The 18,287-nt window shown below is 23.6% G+C and overlaps 1 protein-coding gene across 4 annotated transcripts in view; it reads right to left on the bottom strand.

Moving 5' to 3' along the window:
- The window catches only part of LOC140803243 (uncharacterized), a 132,306-nt gene that overhangs the window by 112,191 nt on the left and 1,828 nt on the right, over positions 1–18,287 (bottom strand). The gene's annotated exons all lie outside the window — the stretch shown is intronic.

Raw genomic sequence — 18,287 nt, 5'->3', positions numbered from 1 at the left:
TAAAATAAAAAAAATCTTATACAAATTATGATTATTATATATACGTAATTATGAGTTAAAAAAAAAAACTATTTTTTTAAGAGAAGTAAACAAGTAAGTACCTCATTTTTTCTTGTACAGAGAGAAACTGTAGGCGGCGGCGAGAGACTTTGAGAGATTTCGTTAGGTCCAATCTTCTATATATAATTTACTATTATTCTGGTTCTTCGAGACATTCCTAGGGTTCTTAAAGCCTCTCGCCGCCTACAGTCTCTCTGTACAAGCAAAAATGAAGTAGTCACTTGTTTACTTCTCTGTTTTTTTGTTGTTTGGAAATTGATGGATAAAAAGTTGGAAATCCGTTTTCTACACATTGTTTTGGATGATTTTCCGAGTTTGTAAACTGAGGATTAGGATGTTTTTTTGGGAATATTTAAAATTATAACCTCCATTTGACTCTTACTTAGATATATGATTTTATTTTTTAAATTAAATACTTGTTACTTCTTTACCCTTTTCACATAAATCCAATAAGAGATATACATACAACTTTAATTTTTTAATTAAGTTATTGTTACTTATTTACTCTTTTCACATAAATCTAATAAGAAAATTATTTTGACATAAATCTAATAATTTTGACATAAATCTAATAAGAAACGAATGCTTCTGTTTCAAAATTGAAAAAAAAATTACATATGTCAACATATATGTTTTGAAAAGAAATGGACTAGAAGAAAATTTATTTTATTCTTTGATAATTCTGAAGAAAATATCAAACACGCTTTTTTTTTCCTAAAAAAACACTAATACAAAATTTATCTTATTCTTTGATGATTTTGAAACAATATATAAAAACAACGAATGTTAAAAAAAAAATAAAGAATGTCCAGGAAGTTCTTTGGAAATTTTGAAGCAATAGGATATTAAAAGTTGACTTTCTTAGTTTTTTTTTTTCACTTTTTGTCTTGTTCTTAAATCAATAGAATATTAAAATTCAAGAACATTCATCATCATAGCATCACTACTTGTCTTATTCTTTAAAAAAAAAATAGATGTGAAAGAATTCACATTCTTCTACTTTTTTTTTGCTTTTTCACATACTTTGCAGAAAAATGAACAGAAATAACATAAATGATAAAAAATAAACAAATAACAAAAAGTATACATACAATCGTTACTCGGGATAAGCAAATGATATCGGACTGTTTTCTTTTTGTTATGAAAGATATGTAGAAAAAAGCATAAGAAAGAAAATAATCTAGAATATAGGAAAATAGATAATGATAAAGAATATGAGGGAAGACGCCTAAAAAAAAATATGTCGAGAAGGGAAAATAAATATTTTAGATTAGATTAAATGAGTGATTTAGGTTAGAATAATTATGTTTGAGCATGTAAGGGTAATTTTGACCAAATTCATATAGAAATTTTAAATGAAGGTTTGTTTACAAATTAAAACTAAATACCTCTTGTTCAGAATAATATCATTTTAAATTACGTTTATTTTCTGAATGAGATCATGTAAAAATAATTTATAGAATGATTATTAAAATAATGTTTATGATATAAAGTGTTTATTGATATATAGTGATAAGAATTGTAACTAAATAAAAAAAAATCACAATTTTGTATTTAAAATATGATAGAAGGGAAGGAAATGCAGTGTATATTATGAGTTTTTCAATTTTTTTCTATTTATACTGAGTATGTATATCTTTATCCTTAATGAAATTAATGAATAAAAATTATGACTAAACTCAATTACAAACAATTATAATTGTTGTTGTTGTTATTATTACAGATACATAATTTTGAATAAAAATATATAAATAACCATTTAAAAAAATATATATAAAGAATATGTCACCTAGAAGACATCATTTTTTTTCCTCAAATTGCTCCTATACAAACATTTTTTCCTCAAATTTGCCACAACATATTTCCCATATTACCTATGTCAAATTTTACTATGACTCGTCACTAATTTCTATCAATTATTATTAAATTAAATATGAAATTAATTATTTAATAAAATAAAAAAATCTTATACAAATTATGATTATTATATATACGTAATTATGAGTTAAAAAAAAAAACTATTTTTTTAAGAGAAGTAAACAAGTAAGTACCTCATTTTTTCTTGTACAGAGAGAAACTGTAGGCGGCGGCGAGAGACTTTGAGAGATTTCGTTAGGTCCAATCTTCTATATATAATTTACTATTATTCTGGTTCTTCGAGACATTCCTAGGGTTCTTAAAGCCTCTCGCCGCCTACAGTCTCTCTGTACAAGCAAAAATGAAGTAGTCACTTGTTTACTTCTCTGTTTTTTTGTTGTTTGGAAATTGATGGATAAAAAGTTGGAAATCCGTTTTCTACACATTGTTTTGGATGATTTTCCGAGTTTGTAAACTGAGGATTAGGATGTTTTTTTGGGAATATTTAAAATTATAACCTCCATTTGACTCTTACTTAGATATATGATTTTATTTTTTAAATTAAATACTTGTTACTTCTTTACCCTTTTCACATAAATCCAATAAGAGATATACATACAACTTTAATTTTTTAATTAAGTTATTGTTACTTATTTACTCTTTTCACATAAATCTAATAAGAAAATTATTTTGACATAAATCTAATAATTTTGACATAAATCTAATAAGAAACGAATGCTTCTGTTTCAAAATTGAAAAAAAAATTACATATGTCAACATATATGTTTTGAAAAGAAATGGACTAGAAGAAAATTTATTTTATTCTTTGATAATTCTGAAGAAAATATCAAACACGCTTTTTTTTTCCTAAAAAAACACTAATACAAAATTTATCTTATTCTTTGATGATTTTGAAACAATATATAAAAACAACGAATGTTAAAAAAAAATAAAGAATGTCCAGGAAGTTCTTTGGAAATTTTGAAGCAATAGGATATTAAAAGTTGACTTTCTTAGTTTTTTTTTTTCACTTTTTGTCTTGTTCTTAAATCAATAGAATATTAAAATTCAAGAACATTCATCATCATAGCATCACTACTTGTCTTATTCTTTAAAAAAAAAATAGATGTGAAAGAATTCACATTCTTCTACTTTTTTTTTGCTTTTTCACATACTTTGCAGAAAAATGAACAGAAATAACATAAATGATAAAAAATAAACAAATAACAAAAAGTATACATACAATCGTTACTCGGGATAAGCAAATGATATCGGACTGTTTTCTTTTTGTTATGAAAGATATGTAGAAAAAAGCATAAGAAAGAAAATAATCTAGAATATAGGAAAATAGATAATGATAAAGAATATGAGGGAAGACGCCTAAAAAAAAATATGTCGAGAAGGGAAAATAAATATTTTAGATTAGATTAAATGAGTGATTTAGGTTAGAATAATTATGTTTGAGCATGTAAGGGTAATTTTGACCAAATTCATATAGAAATTTTAAATGAAGGTTTGTTTACAAATTAAAACTAAATACCTCTTGTTCAGAATAATATCATTTTAAATTACGTTTATTTTCTGAATGAGATCATGTAAAAATAATTTATAGAATGATTATTAAAATAATGTTTATGATATAAAGTGTTTATTGATATATAGTGATAAGAATTGTAACTAAATAAAAAAAAATCACAATTTTGTATTTAAAATATGATAGAAGGGAAGGAAATGCAGTGTATATTATGAGTTTTTCAATTTTTTTCTATTTATACTGAGTATGTATATCTTTATCCTTAATGAAATTAATGAATAAAAATTATGACTAAACTCAATTACAAACAATTATAATTGTTGTTGTTGTTATTATTACAGATACATAATTTTGAATAAAAATATATAAATAACCATTTAAAAAAATATATATAAAGAATATGTCACCTAGAAGACATCATTTTTTTTCCTCAAATTGCTCCTATACAAACATTTTTTCCTCAAATTTGCCACAACATATTTCCCATATTACCTATGTCAAATTTTACTATGACTCGTCACTAATTTCTATCAATTATTATTAAATTAAATATGAAATTAATTATTTAATAAAATAAAAAAAATCTTATACAAATTATGATTATTATATATACGTAATTATGAGTTAAAAAAAAAAACTATTTTTTTAAGAGAAGTAAACAAGTAAGTACCTCATTTTTTCTTGTACAGAGAGAAACTGTAGGCGGCGGCGAGAGACTTTGAGAGATTTCGTTAGGTCCAATCTTCTATATATAATTTACTATTATTCTGGTTCTTCGAGACATTCCTAGGGTTCTTAAAGCCTCTCGCCGCCTACAGTCTCTCTGTACAAGCAAAAATGAAGTAGTCACTTGTTTACTTCTCTGTTTTTTTGTTGTTTGGAAATTGATGGATAAAAAGTTGGAAATCCGTTTTCTACACATTGTTTTGGATGATTTTCCGAGTTTGTAAACTGAGGATTAGGATGTTTTTTTGGGAATATTTAAAATTATAACCTCCATTTGACTCTTACTTAGATATATGATTTTATTTTTTAAATTAAATACTTGTTACTTCTTTACCCTTTTCACATAAATCCAATAAGAGATATACATACAACTTTAATTTTTTAATTAAGTTATTGTTACTTATTTACTCTTTTCACATAAATCTAATAAGAAAATCATTTTGACATAAATCTAATAATTTTGACATAAATCTAATAAGAAACGAATGCTTCTGTTTCAAAATTGAAAAAAAAATTACATATGTCAACATATATGTTTTGAAAAGAAATGGACTAGAAGAAAATTTATTTTATTCTTTGATAATTCTGAAGAAAATATCAAACACGCTTTTTTTTTCCTAAAAAAACACTAATACAAAATTTATCTTATTCTTTGATGATTTTGAAACAATATATAAAAACAACGAATGTTAAAAAAAAAATAAAGAATGTCCAGGAAGTTCTTTGGAAATTTTGAAGCAATAGGATATTAAAAGTTGACTTTCTTAGTTTTTTTTTTTCACTTTTTGTCTTGTTCTTAAATCAATAGAATATTAAAATTCAAGAACATTCATCATCATAGCATCACTACTTGTCTTATTCTTTAAAAAAAAAATAGATGTGAAAGAATTCACATTCTTCTACTTTTTTTTTGCTTTTTCACATACTTTGCAGAAAAATGAACAGAAATAACATAAATGATAAAAAATAAACAAATAACAAAAAGTATACATACAATCGTTACTCGGGATAAGCAAATGATATCGGACTGTTTTCTTTTTGTTATGAAAGATATGTAGAAAAAAGCATAAGAAAGAAAATAATCTAGAATATAGGAAAATAGATAATGATAAAGAATATGAGGGAAGACGCCTAAAAAAAAATATGTCGAGAAGGGAAAATAAATATTTTAGATTAGATTAAATGAGTGATTTAGGTTAGAATAATTATGTTTGAGCATGTAAGGGTAATTTTGACCAAATTCATATAGAAATTTTAAATGAAGGTTTGTTTACAAATTAAAACTAAATACCTCTTGTTCAGAATAATATCATTTTAAATTACGTTTATTTTCTGAATGAGATCATGTAAAAATAATTTATAGAATGATTATTAAAATAATGTTTATGATATAAAGTGTTTATTGATATATAGTGATAAGAATTGTAACTAAATAAAAAAAATCACAATTTTGTATTTAAAATATGATAGAAGGGAAGGAAATGCAGTGTATATTATGAGTTTTTCAATTTTTTTCTATTTATACTGAGTATGTATATCTTTATCCTTAATGAAATTAATGAATAAAAATTATGACTAAACTCAATTACAAACAATTATAATTGTTGTTGTTGTTATTATTACAGATACATAATTTTGAATAAAAATATATAAATAACCATTTAAAAAAATATATATAAAGAATATGTCACCTAGAAGACATCATTTTTTTTCCTCAAATTGCTCCTATACAAACATTTTTTCCTCAAATTTGCCACAACATATTTCCCATATTACCTATGTCAAATTTTACTATGACTCGTCACTAATTTCTATCAATTATTATTAAATTAAATATGAAATTAATTATTTAATAAAATAAAAAAAATCTTATACAAATTATGATTATTATATATACGTAATTATGAGTTAAAAAAAAAAACTATTTTTTTAAGAGAAGTAAACAAGTAAGTACCTCATTTTTTCTTGTACAGAGAGAAACTGTAGGCGGCGGCGAGAGACTTTGAGAGATTTCGTTAGGTCCAATCTTCTATATATAATTTACTATTATTCTGGTTCTTCGAGACATTCCTAGGGTTCTTAAAGCCTCTCGCCGCCTACAGTCTCTCTGTACAAGCAAAAATGAAGTAGTCACTTGTTTACTTCTCTGTTTTTTTGTTGTTTGGAAATTGATGGATAAAAAGTTGGAAATCCGTTTTCTACACATTGTTTTGGATGATTTTCCGAGTTTGTAAACTGAGGATTAGGATGTTTTTTTGGGAATATTTAAAATTATAACCTCCATTTGACTCTTACTTAGATATATGATTTTATTTTTTAAATTAAATACTTGTTACTTCTTTACCCTTTTCACATAAATCCAATAAGAGATATACATACAACTTTAATTTTTTAATTAAGTTATTGTTACTTATTTACTCTTTTCACATAAATCTAATAAGAAAATCATTTTGACATAAATCTAATAATTTTGACATAAATCTAATAAGAAACGAATGCTTCTGTTTCAAAATTGAAAAAAAAATTACATATGTCAACATATATGTTTTGAAAAGAAATGGACTAGAAGAAAATTTATTTTATTCTTTGATAATTCTGAAGAAAATATCAAACACGCTTTTTTTTTCCTAAAAAAACACTAATACAAAATTTATCTTATTCTTTGATGATTTTGAAACAATATATAAAAACAACGAATGTTAAAAAAAAATAAAGAATGTCCAGGAAGTTCTTTGGAAATTTTGAAGCAATAGGATATTAAAAGTTGACTTTCTTAGTTTTTTTTTTTCACTTTTTGTCTTGTTCTTAAATCAATAGAATATTAAAATTCAAGAACATTCATCATCATAGCATCACTACTTGTCTTATTCTTTAAAAAAAAAATAGATGTGAAAGAATTCACATTCTTCTACTTTTTTTTTGCTTTTTCACATACTTTGCAGAAAAATGAACAGAAATAACATAAATGATAAAAAATAAACAAATAACAAAAAGTATACATACAATCGTTACTCGGGATAAGCAAATGATATCGGACTGTTTTCTTTTTGTTATGAAAGATATGTAGAAAAAAGCATAAGAAAGAAAATAATCTAGAATATAGGAAAATAGATAATGATAAAGAATATGAGGGAAGACGCCTAAAAAAAAATATGTCGAGAAGGGAAAATAAATATTTTAGATTAGATTAAATGAGTGATTTAGGTTAGAATAATTATGTTTGAGCATGTAAGGGTAATTTTGACCAAATTCATATAGAAATTTTAAATGAAGGTTTGTTTACAAATTAAAACTAAATACCTCTTGTTCAGAATAATATCATTTTAAATTACGTTTATTTTCTGAATGAGATCATGTAAAAATAATTTATAGAATGATTATTAAAATAATGTTTATGATATAAAGTGTTTATTGATATATAGTGATAAGAATTGTAACTAAATAAAAAAAAATCACAATTTTGTATTTAAAATATGATAGAAGGGAAGGAAATGCAGTGTATATTATGAGTTTTTCAATTTTTTTCTATTTATACTGAGTATGTATATCTTTATCCTTAATGAAATTAATGAATAAAAATTATGACTAAACTCAATTACAAACAATTATAATTGTTGTTGTTGTTATTATTACAGATACATAATTTTGAATAAAAATATATAAATAACCATTTAAAAAAATATATATAAAGAATATGTCACCTAGAAGACATCATTTTTTTTCCTCAAATTGCTCCTATACAAACATTTTTTCCTCAAATTTGCCACAACATATTTCCCATATTACCTATGTCAAATTTTACTATGACTCGTCACTAATTTCTATCAATTATTATTAAATTAAATATGAAATTAATTATTTAATAAAATAAAAAAAATCTTATACAAATTATGATTATTATATATACGTAATTATGAGTTAAAAAAAAAACTATTTTTTTAAGAGAAGTAAACAAGTAAGTACCTCATTTTTTCTTGTACAGAGAGAAACTGTAGGCGGCGGCGAGAGACTTTGAGAGATTTCGTTAGGTCCAATCTTCTATATATAATTTACTATTATTCTGGTTCTTCGAGACATTCCTAGGGTTCTTAAAGCCTCTCGCCGCCTACAGTCTCTCTGTACAAGCAAAAATGAAGTAGTCACTTGTTTACTTCTCTGTTTTTTTGTTGTTTGGAAATTGATGGATAAAAAGTTGGAAATCCGTTTTCTACACATTGTTTTGGATGATTTTCCGAGTTTGTAAACTGAGGATTAGGATGTTTTTTTGGGAATATTTAAAATTATAACCTCCATTTGACTCTTACTTAGATATATGATTTTATTTTTTAAATTAAATACTTGTTACTTCTTTACCCTTTTCACATAAATCCAATAAGAGATATACATACAACTTTAATTTTTTAATTAAGTTATTGTTACTTATTTACTCTTTTCACATAAATCTAATAAGAAAATCATTTTGACATAAATCTAATAATTTTGACATAAATCTAATAAGAAACGAATGCTTCTGTTTCAAAATTGAAAAAAAAATTACATATGTCAACATATATGTTTTGAAAAGAAATGGACTAGAAGAAAATTTATTTTATTCTTTGATAATTCTGAAGAAAATATCAAACACGCTTTTTTTTTCCTAAAAAAACACTAATACAAAATTTATCTTATTCTTTGATGATTTTGAAACAATATATAAAAACAACGAATGTTAAAAAAAAATAAAGAATGTCCAGGAAGTTCTTTGGAAATTTTGAAGCAATAGGATATTAAAAGTTGACTTTCTTAGTTTTTTTTTTCACTTTTTGTCTTGTTCTTAAATCAATAGAATATTAAAATTCAAGAACATTCATCATCATAGCATCACTACTTGTCTTATTCTTTAAAAAAAAAATAGATGTGAAAGAATTCACATTCTTCTACTTTTTTTTTGCTTTTTCACATACTTTGCAGAAAAATGAACAGAAATAACATAAATGATAAAAAATAAACAAATAACAAAAAGTATACATACAATCGTTACTCGGGATAAGCAAATGATATCGGACTGTTTTCTTTTTGTTATGAAAGATATGTAGAAAAAAGCATAAGAAAGAAAATAATCTAGAATATAGGAAAATAGATAATGATAAAGAATATGAGGGAAGACGCCTAAAAAAAAATATGTCGAGAAGGGAAAATAAATATTTTAGATTAGATTAAATGAGTGATTTAGGTTAGAATAATTATGTTTGAGCATGTAAGGGTAATTTTGACCAAATTCATATAGAAATTTTAAATGAAGGTTTGTTTACAAATTAAAACTAAATACCTCTTGTTCAGAATAATATCATTTTAAATTACGTTTATTTTCTGAATGAGATCATGTAAAAATAATTTATAGAATGATTATTAAAATAATGTTTATGATATAAAGTGTTTATTGATATATAGTGATAAGAATTGTAACTAAATAAAAAAAAATCACAATTTTGTATTTAAAATATGATAGAAGGGAAGGAAATGCAGTGTATATTATGAGTTTTTCAATTTTTTTCTATTTATACTGAGTATGTATATCTTTATCCTTAATGAAATTAATGAATAAAAATTATGACTAAACTCAATTACAAACAATTATAATTGTTGTTGTTGTTATTATTACAGATACATAATTTTGAATAAAAATATATAAATAACCATTTAAAAAAATATATATAAAGAATATGTCACCTAGAAGACATCATTTTTTTTCCTCAAATTGCTCCTATACAAACATTTTTTCCTCAAATTTGCCACAACATATTTCCCATATTACCTATGTCAAATTTTACTATGACTCGTCACTAATTTCTATCAATTATTATTAAATTAAATATGAAATTAATTATTTAATAAAATAAAAAAAATCTTATACAAATTATGATTATTATATATACGTAATTATGAGTTAAAAAAAAAAAACTATTTTTTTAAGAGAAGTAAACAAGTAAGTACCTCATTTTTTCTTGTACAGAGAGAAACTGTAGGCGGCGGCGAGAGACTTTGAGAGATTTCGTTAGGTCCAATCTTCTATATATAATTTACTATTATTCTGGTTCTTCGAGACATTCCTAGGGTTCTTAAAGCCTCTCGCCGCCTACAGTCTCTCTGTACAAGCAAAAATGAAGTAGTCACTTGTTTACTTCTCTGTTTTTTTGTTGTTTGGAAATTGATGGATAAAAAGTTGGAAATCCGTTTTCTACACATTGTTTTGGATGATTTTCCGAGTTTGTAAACTGAGGATTAGGATGTTTTTTTGGGAATATTTAAAATTATAACCTCCATTTGACTCTTACTTAGATATATGATTTTATTTTTTAAATTAAATACTTGTTACTTCTTTACCCTTTTCACATAAATCCAATAAGAGATATACATACAACTTTAATTTTTTAATTAAGTTATTGTTACTTATTTACTCTTTTCACATAAATCTAATAAGAAAATCATTTTGACATAAATCTAATAATTTTGACATAAATCTAATAAGAAACGAATGCTTCTGTTTCAAAATTGAAAAAAAAATTACATATGTCAACATATATGTTTTGAAAAGAAATGGACTAGAAGAAAATTTATTTTATTCTTTGATAATTCTGAAGAAAATATCAAACACGCTTTTTTTTTCCTAAAAAAACACTAATACAAAATTTATCTTATTCTTTGATGATTTTGAAACAATATATAAAAACAACGAATGTTAAAAAAAAATAAAGAATGTCCAGGAAGTTCTTTGGAAATTTTGAAGCAATAGGATATTAAAAGTTGACTTTCTTAGTTTTTTTTTTTCACTTTTTGTCTTGTTCTTAAATCAATAGAATATTAAAATTCAAGAACATTCATCATCATAGCATCACTACTTGTCTTATTCTTTAAAAAAAAATAGATGTGAAAGAATTCACATTCTTCTACTTTTTTTTTGCTTTTTCACATACTTTGCAGAAAAATGAACAGAAATAACATAAATGATAAAAAATAAACAAATAACAAAAAGTATACATACAATCGTTACTCGGGATAAGCAAATGATATCGGACTGTTTTCTTTTTGTTATGAAAGATATGTAGAAAAAAGCATAAGAAAGAAAATAATCTAGAATATAGGAAAATAGATAATGATAAAGAATATGAGGGAAGACGCCTAAAAAAAAATATGTCGAGAAGGGAAAATAAATATTTTAGATTAGATTAAATGAGTGATTTAGGTTAGAATAATTATGTTTGAGCATGTAAGGGTAATTTTGACCAAATTCATATAGAAATTTTAAATGAAGGTTTGTTTACAAATTAAAACTAAATACCTCTTGTTCAGAATAATATCATTTTAAATTACGTTTATTTTCTGAATGAGATCATGTAAAAATAATTTATAGAATGATTATTAAAATAATGTTTATGATATAAAGTGTTTATTGATATATAGTGATAAGAATTGTAACTAAATAAAAAAAAATCACAATTTTGTATTTAAAATATGATAGAAGGGAAGGAAATGCAGTGTATATTATGAGTTTTTCAATTTTTTTCTATTTATACTGAGTATGTATATCTTTATCCTTAATGAAATTAATGAATAAAAATTATGACTAAACTCAATTACAAACAATTATAATTGTTGTTGTTGTTATTATTACAGATACATAATTTTGAATAAAAATATATAAATAACCATTTAAAAAAATATATATAAAGAATATGTCACCTAGAAGACATCATTTTTTTTCCTCAAATTGCTCCTATACAAACATTTTTTCCTCAAATTTGCCACAACATATTTCCCATATTACCTATGTCAAATTTTACTATGACTCGTCACTAATTTCTATCAATTATTATTAAATTAAATATGAAATTAATTATTTAATAAAATAAAAAAAATCTTATACAAATTATGATTATTATATATACGTAATTATGAGTTAAAAAAAAAACTATTTTTTTAAGAGAAGTAAACAAGTAAGTACCTCATTTTTTCTTGTACAGAGAGAAACTGTAGGCGGCGGCGAGAGACTTTGAGAGATTTCGTTAGGTCCAATCTTCTATATATAATTTACTATTATTCTGGTTCTTCGAGACATTCCTAGGGTTCTTAAAGCCTCTCGCCGCCTACAGTCTCTCTGTACAAGCAAAAATGAAGTAGTCACTTGTTTACTTCTCTGTTTTTTTGTTGTTTGGAAATTGATGGATAAAAGTTGGAAATCCGTTTTCTACACATTGTTTTGGATGATTTTCCGAGTTTGTAAACTGAGGATTAGGATGTTTTTTTGGGAATATTTAAAATTATAACCTCCATTTGACTCTTACTTAGATATATGATTTTATTTTTTAAATTAAATACTTGTTACTTCTTTACCCTTTTCACATAAATCCAATAAGAGATATACATACAACTTTAATTTTTTAATTAAGTTATTGTTACTTATTTACTCTTTTCACATAAATCTAATAAGAAAATCATTTTGACATAAATCTAATAATTTTGACATAAATCTAATAAGAAACGAATGCTTCTGTTTCAAAATTGAAAAAAAAATTACATATGTCAACATATATGTTTTGAAAAGAAATGGACTAGAAGAAAATTTATTTTATTCTTTGATAATTCTGAAGAAAATATCAAACACGCTTTTTTTTTCCTAAAAAAACACTAATACAAAATTTATCTTATTCTTTGATGATTTTGAAACAATATATAAAAACAACGAATGTTAAAAAAAAATAAAGAATGTCCAGGAAGTTCTTTGGAAATTTTGAAGCAATAGGATATTAAAAGTTGACTTTCTTAGTTTTTTTTTTTCACTTTTTGTCTTGTTCTTAAATCAATAGAATATTAAAATTCAAGAACATTCATCATCATAGCATCACTACTTGTCTTATTCTTTAAAAAAAAAATAGATGTGAAAGAATTCACATTCTTCTACTTTTTTTTTGCTTTTTCACATACTTTGCAGAAAAATGAACAGAAATAACATAAATGATAAAAAATAAACAAATAACAAAAAGTATACATACAATCGTTACTCGGGATAAGCAAATGATATCGGACTGTTTTCTTTTTGTTATGAAAGATATGTAGAAAAAAGCATAAGAAAGAAAATAATCTAGAATATAGGAAAATAGATAATGATAAAGAATATGAGGGAAGACGCCTAAAAAAAAATATGTCGAGAAGGGAAAATAAATATTTTAGATTAGATTAAATGAGTGATTTAGGTTAGAATAATTATGTTTGAGCATGTAAGGGTAATTTTGACCAAATTCATATAGAAATTTTAAATGAAGGTTTGTTTACAAATTAAAACTAAATACCTCTTGTTCAGAATAATATCATTTTAAATTACGTTTATTTTCTGAATGAGATCATGTAAAAATAATTTATAGAATGATTATTAAAATAATGTTTATGATATAAAGTGTTTATTGATATATAGTGATAAGAATTGTAACTAAATAAAAAAAAATCACAATTTTGTATTTAAAATATGATAGAAGGGAAGGAAATGCAGTGTATATTATGAGTTTTTCAATTTTTTTCTATTTATACTGAGTATGTATATCTTTATCCTTAATGAAATTAATGAATAAAAATTATGACTAAACTCAATTACAAACAATTATAATTGTTGTTGTTGTTATTATTACAGATACATAATTTTGAATAAAAATATATAAATAACCATTTAAAAAAATATATATAAAGAATATGTCACCTAGAAGACATCATTTTTTTTCCTCAAATTGCTCCTATACAAACATTTTTTCCTCAAATTTGCCACAACATATTTCCCATATTACCTATGTCAAATTTTACTATGACTCGTCACTAATTTCTATCAATTATTATTAAATTAAATATGAAATTAATTATTTAATAAAATAAAAAAAATCTTATACAAATTATGATTATTATATATACGTAATTATGAGTTAAAAAAAAAACTATTTTTTTAAGAGAAGTAAACAAGTAAGTACCTCATTTTTTCTTGTACAGAGAGAAACTGTAGGCGGCGGCGAGAGACTTTGAGAGATTTCGTTAGGTCCAATCTTCTATATATAATTTACTATTATTCTGGTTCTTCGAGACATTCCTAGGGTTCTTAAAGCCTCTCGCCGCCTACAGTCTCTCTGTACAAGCAAAAATGAAGTAGTCACTTGTTTACTTCTCTGTTTTTTTGTTGTTTGGAAATTGATGGATAAAAAGTTGGAAATCCGTTTTCTACACATTGTTTTGGATGATTTTCCGAGTTTGTAAACTGAGGATTAGGATGTTTTTTTGGGAATATTTAAAATTATAACCTCCATTTGACTCTTACTTAGATATATGATTTTATTTTTTAAATTAAATACTTGTTACTTCTTTACCCTTTTCACATAAATCCAATAAGAGATATACATACAACTTTAATTTTTTAATTAAGTTATTGTTACTTATTTACTCTTTTCACATAAATCTAATAAGAAAATCATTTTGACATAAATCTAATAATTTTGACATAAATCTAATAAGAAACGAATGCTTCTGTTTCAAAATTGAAAAAAAAATTACATATGTCAACATATATGTTTTGAAAAGAAATGGACTAGAAGAAAATTTATTTTATTCTTTGATAATTCTGAAGAAAATATCAAACACGCTTTTTTTTTCCTAAAAAAACACTAATACAAAATTTATCTTATTCTTTGATGATTTTGAAACAATATATAAAAACAACGAATGTTAAAAAAAAATAAAGAATGTCCAGGAAGTTCTTTGGAAATTTTGAAGCAATAGGATATTAAAAGTTGACTTTCTTAGTTTTTTTTTTCACTTTTTGTCTTGTTCTTAAATCAATAGAATATTAAAATTCAAGAACATTCATCATCATAGCATCACTATTTGTCTTATTCTTTAAAAAAAAAATAGATGTGAAAGAATTCACATTCTTCTACTTTTTTTTTGCTTTTTCACATACTTTGCAGAAAAATGAACAGAAATAACATAAATGATAAAAAATAAACAAATAACAAAAAGTATACATACAATCGTTACTCGGGATAAGCAAATGATATCGGACTGTTTTCTTTTTGTTATGAAAGATATGTAGAAAAAAGCATAAGAAAGAAAATAATCTAGAATATAGGAAAATAGATAATGATAAAGAATATGAGGGAAGACGCCTAAAAAAAAATATGTCGAGAAGGGAAAATAAATATTTTAGATTAGATTAAATGAGTGATTTAGGTTAGAATAATTATGTTTGAGCATGTAAGGGTAATTTTGACCAAATTCATATAGAAATTTTAAATGAAGGTTTGTTTACAAATTAAAACTAAATACCTCTTGTTCAGAATAATATCATTTTAAATTACGTTTATTTTCTGAATGAGATCATGTAAAAATAATTTATAGAATGATTATTAAAATAATGTTTATGATATAAAGTGTTTATTGATATATAGTGATAAGAATTGTAACTAAATAAAAAAAAATCACAATTTTGTATTTAAAATATGATAGAAGGGAAGGAAATGCAGTGTATATTATGAGTTTTTCAATTTTTTTCTATTTATACTGAGTATGTATATCTTTATCCTTAATGAAATTAATGAATAAAAATTATGACTAAACTCAATTACAAACAATTATAATTGTTGTTGTTGTTATTATTACAGATACATAATTTTGAATAAAAATATATAAATAACCATTTAAAAAAATATATATAAAGAATATGTCACCTAGAAGACATCATTTTTTTTCCTCAAATTGCTCCTATACAAACATTTTTTCCTCAAATTTGCCACAACATATTTCCCATATTACCTATGTCAAATTTTACTATGACTCGTCACTAATTTCTATCAATTATTATTAAATTAAATATGAAATTAATTATTTAATAAAATAAAAAAAATCTTATACAAATTATGATTATTATATATACGTAATTATGAGTTAAAAAAAAAACTATTTTTTTAAGAGAAGTAAACAAGTAAGTACCTCATTTTTTCTTGTACAGAGAGAAACTGTAGGCGGCGGCGAGAGACTTTGAGAGATTTCGTTAGGTCCAATCTTCTATATATAATTTACTATTATTCTGGTTCTTCGAGACATTCCTAGGGTTCTTAAAGCCTCTCGCCGCCTACAGTCTCTCTGTACAAGCAAAAATGAAGTAGTCACTTGTTTACTTCTCTGTTTTTTTGTTGTTTGGAAATTGATGGATAAAAAGTTGGAAATCCGTTTTCTACACATTGTTTTGGATGATTTTCCGAGTTTGTAAACTGAGGATTAGGATGTTTTTTTGGGAATATTTAAAATTATAACCTCCATTTGACTCTTACTTAGATATATGATTTTATTTTTTAAATTAAATACTTGTTACTTCTTTACCCTTTTCACATAAATCCAATAAGAGATATACATACAACTTTAATTTTTTAATTAAGTTATTGTTACTTATTTACTCTTTTCACATAAATCTAATAAGAAAATCATTTTGACATAAATCTAATAATTTTGACATAAATCTAATAAGAAACGAATGCTTCTGTTTCAAAATTGAAAAAAAAATTACATATGTCAACATATATGTTTTGAAAAGAAATGGACTAGAAGAAAATTTATTTTATTCTTTGATAATTCTGAAGAAAATATCAAACACGCTTTTTTTTTCCTAAAAAAACACTAATACAAAATTTATCTTATTCTTTGATGATTTTGAAACAATATATAAAAACAACGAATGTTAAAAAAAATAAAGAATGTCCAGGAAGTTCTTTGGAAATTTTGAAGCAATAGGATATTAAAAGTTGACTTTCTTAGTTTTTTTTTTTCACTTTTTGTCTTGTTCTTAAATCAATAGAATATTAAAATTCAAGAACATTCATCATCATAGCATCACTACTTGTCTTATTCTTTAAAAAAAAATAGATGTGAAAGAATTCACATTCTTCTACTTTTTTTTTGCTTTTTCACATACTTTGCAGAAAAATGAACAGAAATAACATAAATGATAAAAAATAAACAAATAACAAAAAGTATACATACAATCGTTACTCGGGATAAGCAAATGATATCGGACTGTTTTCTTTTGTTATGAAAGATATGTAGAAAAAAGCATAAGAAAGAAAATAATCTAGAATATAGGAAAATAGATAATGATAAAGAATATGAGGGAAGACGCCTAAAAAAAAATATGTCGAGAAGGGAAAATAAATATTTTAGATTAGATTAAATGAGTGATTTAGGTTAGAATAATTATGTTTGAGCATGTAAGGGTAATTTTGACCAAATTCATATAGAAATTTTAAATGAAGGTTTGTTTACAAATTAAAACTAAATACCTCTTGTTCAGAATAATATCATTTTAAATTACGTTTATTTTCTGAATGAGATCATGTAAAAATAATTTATAGAATGATTATTAAAATAATGTTTATGATATAAAGTGTTTATTGATATATAGTGATAAGAATTGTAACTAAATAAAAAAAAATCACAATTTTGTATTTAAAATATGATAGAAGGGAAGGAAATGCAGTGTATATTATGAGTTTTTCAATTTTTTTCTATTTATACTGAGTATATATATTTTTATCCTTAATGAAATTAATGAATAAAAATTATGACTAAATTCAATTACAAACAATTATAATTGTTGTTGTTGTTATTATTACTGATACATAATTTTGAATAAAAATATATAAATAACCATTTAAAAAAAATATATAAAGAATATGTCACCTAGAAGACATCATTTTTTTTCCTCAAATTGCTCTTATACAAACATTTTTTCCTCAAATTTGCCACAACATATTTTCCATATTACCTACGTCAAATTTTACTATGACTCGTCACTAATTTCTATCAATTATTATTAAATTAAATATGAAATTAAGTATTTAATAAAATAAAAAAAATCTTATACAAATTATGATTATTATATATACGTAATTATGAGTTAAAAAAAAAACCATTTTTTAAGAGAAATAAACAAGTGATTACCTCATTTTTTCTTGTACATAGAGAAACTCTAGGCAACGGCGAGAGACTTTGAGAGATTTCGTTAGGTCCAATCTTCTATATATAATTTACTATTATTCTGGTTCTTCGA

This window comes from Primulina eburnea, chromosome 10 (genome assembly GCF_022965805.1).
Source record: "Primulina eburnea isolate SZY01 chromosome 10, ASM2296580v1, whole genome shotgun sequence".
Taxonomy (NCBI): Eukaryota; Viridiplantae; Streptophyta; class Magnoliopsida; order Lamiales; family Gesneriaceae; genus Primulina; species Primulina eburnea.
This window is presented reverse-complemented; position numbering and strand designations above follow the sequence as displayed.